Raw genomic sequence first — 3,485 nt, forward strand, 5'->3', positions numbered from 1 at the left:
TATATAATGTTTATTTATTTTTTATAACTTTTGAAAATGAATAATAAATAATTGTTATTTATATTTTCACATTGAAGTTTTGCCAATGCATATTTTATCGTTGGATAGGAGAGTTGGGTCTTTCTCATCCCATAAAACATTAAACTTTAAGAATTATAATTTATAAATTATAGTTAAGAATGAGATTTTTAATGAAATTATAATTACCTATAATATATTTCTTTTTGTTGCTGATAGACAATGGAACAGTGGAGAGCGGAGGTTGTGGCCTTGTAGGAGAAAGGGAAGTCACTGTTCATCGTCTCCCACCTTGAGATGGAAAACAGGGTAGTGGCAGCAAGAAACCTCTCTCCTCTCAAGAAATCTCTCTCCTCTCGGCAGCAACTAATGGATCTTGGTCTCATGTCATAAAAAGGTACCTCTCTCAAGGAGCCCCAGAAGAAGCTCTTCTTCTTTACATCCAAATTCTCTGCAAAAGGAATCCACCCTTATGGTGTTATTCCTCTACTACTCAAGGCTTGTGGGTCTCTGCCGGGAAAGCTTTCCATGCTGAGTCGATCACAATTGGGGTGGATTCAGATGTGGGGATAGGGACTTCATTGGTTAGCATGTATTCAAAATGCCGCGACATAGTTGGTTCCCACAGGGTATTTGATGAAATGCCTGATAGGAATTTGGTGACATGTAATGCAATGATAAGAGGGTGTTCAAGGAATGGTGGCATGGGTTCTGCATCATTTAGTTTTGAACGGATGCTAGAGAAGACGGAAGTTACATGGGCAGAGATGATTGATGGATATGCAAGGAATGGGGGTTATTATTGCTGCTAGGCGTTTATTCAATTGCTCTCCACATGAGATGAGGAATCTAGTGACATGGACTGTGATGATCGATGGATATGTGAGGATTGGGCAGTTGAAGACGGCAAGGCAGCTATTTGAGGAGATGCCACAGCGGAACTGCTATTCCTGGTAAATAATTGCTGGTTACTACAAGAAGAGTAACGTCAAGGAGGCGAGAGAGATCTTTGATCGCATTCCAGTCAAGAATTTGGTGAACTGGAATTCATTGATTGCTGGATATGCACAGAATTGATATTGCGAAGAAGCTCTAGAGGCTCTCGCTAAGATGCAGTCCGAGGGATTTAAGCCTGATGAAGTTACAGTAGCAAGTGCATTATCAGCTTGTGCACAAAATGGTTCTTTGGATCACGAAAAAGAAATCCATAATCTTATAAATTGTAGCAATATCAAACCTAACCAGTTGACATGTATGCAAAATGCGGCGACTTGCATAATGCAAGAATGATTTTTAGGGATGGGGTTTCATTGAAGTGCCAAATAGTTATTATTATTATTTATTATTTATTATTATTATTTTATTATTATGATTATTATTTATTATTATTGATGAAGGGCAAATTAGGCCCTCCAATGACATCATGACAAATGGCATCTTAGAACAGTTGAATGACACATAGACACCACCTAAGTGATGATTTTGAGTTCCAGATCGTGGTTCATTTGCGCTCCGACCTAGTGACTTTTACCACAACTTAGGTCAGCTAAGAGCACCTCGTTCAGGGCTTACCTGTAGCACCTCGTCATTGGTCAAAGTGACCTCAACGCGAGGACTAGGCGGTGACCTATGAGATGTGCTGACCAACAAATTCGGCATGCATATGCCGACACTCCCAGGTTTCTAGGAATTTGGCCCACGTACTGGATATTCTAGAGAATGCATGGCCATTACCTCCAAAGATCTCGGACCGGTTAGGCACGATATCCCGAAAATCTTGGGTGTAGTGCGTGAGATCGATGACAACTCAACTATATAAGGGCTTTTGACGTCAAGAACAGGGTACGCACAATTACTTGTTCACTAGCCAACTAGTATACATATTTTCAACTTGCACAACCTAGTACTAGATTTAGGAATCGCAATATCCACCTCGGGTAAAGCAACCCAGGCACTCTAACATTGATTCCTTGCAGGTTTCTCCAAAGAGCTATGCAGCTTGATAATCAACTTAGCTCAGCACCCGATCTACCCCTAGCTCAGTCTAGCCAGCTCGGCTTCCAAGTCTTCATCCAACATAAATCCTCCACTTCGGCCTTTGAGTCACCCACCACCAAGAAGTAGCCAGATGACTAGAGAGCGCTCAGATTGCAAGGAATAGCACAGAAATAGAACAGATTACAAGGCCATGCGTGGGCCATGCGTCTATCAAGGAAATAGAACAGATTACAAGGAAATAGAACAGAAATAAACTAACAAGAAAATGAAGAGAAAAGGGAGGAAATCTGCTGCTCTTCTCCCTACGCCATGTCACACACCTGCATGGGCCATGCGTCTATCATTGCCCCCGTCTTTCAGAGGAACCTTGTCCTCAAGGTCCAATTTGATGTATCTATTCCATAGCTCGTCGAAGGTTGGTGTGAGCTCCCTCTTCGTCATCTGTCTCACTTTCGTCATAATTTCCTTCAAGCAATAGCAACTGCGGCCCTTTGCATTTGTGCCCCGGTACAAATTTTTGATCGCAATTAAAACAAAGGCCTTGAGCACGCCTCCTTTGCATCTCCGTCCAAGTGAGGTCGTTTCATTGGTGAAGCAGACTTCAGTTTCGTTGGAGAAGAGTCAATAGTGGTCCTATTGAATTGACATGTAGCGTTTAAGGATTTTGACTTAAACATCTGAATCCCATTTGCTATTTCAATTTTAAGACCTCTCATAAAATTGCCTACCAATGCCTTTTGAGTCCACCCTTGTACCCGATTTCCCAGCCGTTCGAACTCTTTTTGATAATCACGTAAGGAGCCCACCTGTGTAATCTTTGACAATGCTTCGTCAAAGTCTTCACATTCGGTAGGACCAAATCTTGCCCAAAGTTCCTCTTGAAAATTTTCCAATGTCACCTCTTTGCCTTTTTCCTTATAGGATATTCTCAACCATTGCCACCATTGGTTAGCCTCGCCTTTCAAATGGAAAGAAGCCAATGACACGTTGTGAGATTCAAGAGTGCCTTGGTATTCAAAAAATTGATCTACTCTTATGAACCATTCGGTGGGGTCATCTCCCGCAAATCGAGGAAACTCCAATTTGGCTAGTTTGGAAGATAACAGTTGTCGTCCTACTTCGGAGTTGTCTCGAGATTCTTTTCTCATGTTGCGAGAATGCCCAGTAGGAGAGTTTGCCTTAAATTCAAGGCTGTTGGCAGTTGATGTAGCACGGTTGGGAGAGTAGAGCTTCCGATAATTTGTTGATGGCATCTTCTAACTGATGGAACTTATCAGCTACTCCCGCCTCCAAGTCCAGCCTCTAAGCTCTCAATTCTCTCCTTGTTAGTAGCCATGGTGCCTAGCTCTGATACCAATGATAGGTCCCAGTCAAAGCTAGAGTGATAGAGTATTCTGCTTAGGGTGAGAATAAGACCACAAGATTTTATTAACTTCCAACTCCCCTCCCATGTTGGATGGGTGGTGTTT

The 3,485-nt window shown here is 42.0% G+C and overlaps 1 pseudogene; it reads left to right on the forward strand.

Moving 5' to 3' along the window:
• Positions 1-314: 314 nt before the first annotated feature.
• LOC148791575 (pentatricopeptide repeat-containing protein At3g21470-like) lies at positions 315-2,021 on the forward strand (annotated as a pseudogene).
• Positions 2,022-3,485: the final 1,464 nt, after the last annotated feature.

Source organism: Nelumbo nucifera, chromosome 5, assembly GCF_055504915.1.
Source record: "Nelumbo nucifera cultivar China Antique chromosome 5, China Antique-T2T, whole genome shotgun sequence".
Taxonomy (NCBI): Eukaryota; Viridiplantae; Streptophyta; class Magnoliopsida; order Proteales; family Nelumbonaceae; genus Nelumbo; species Nelumbo nucifera.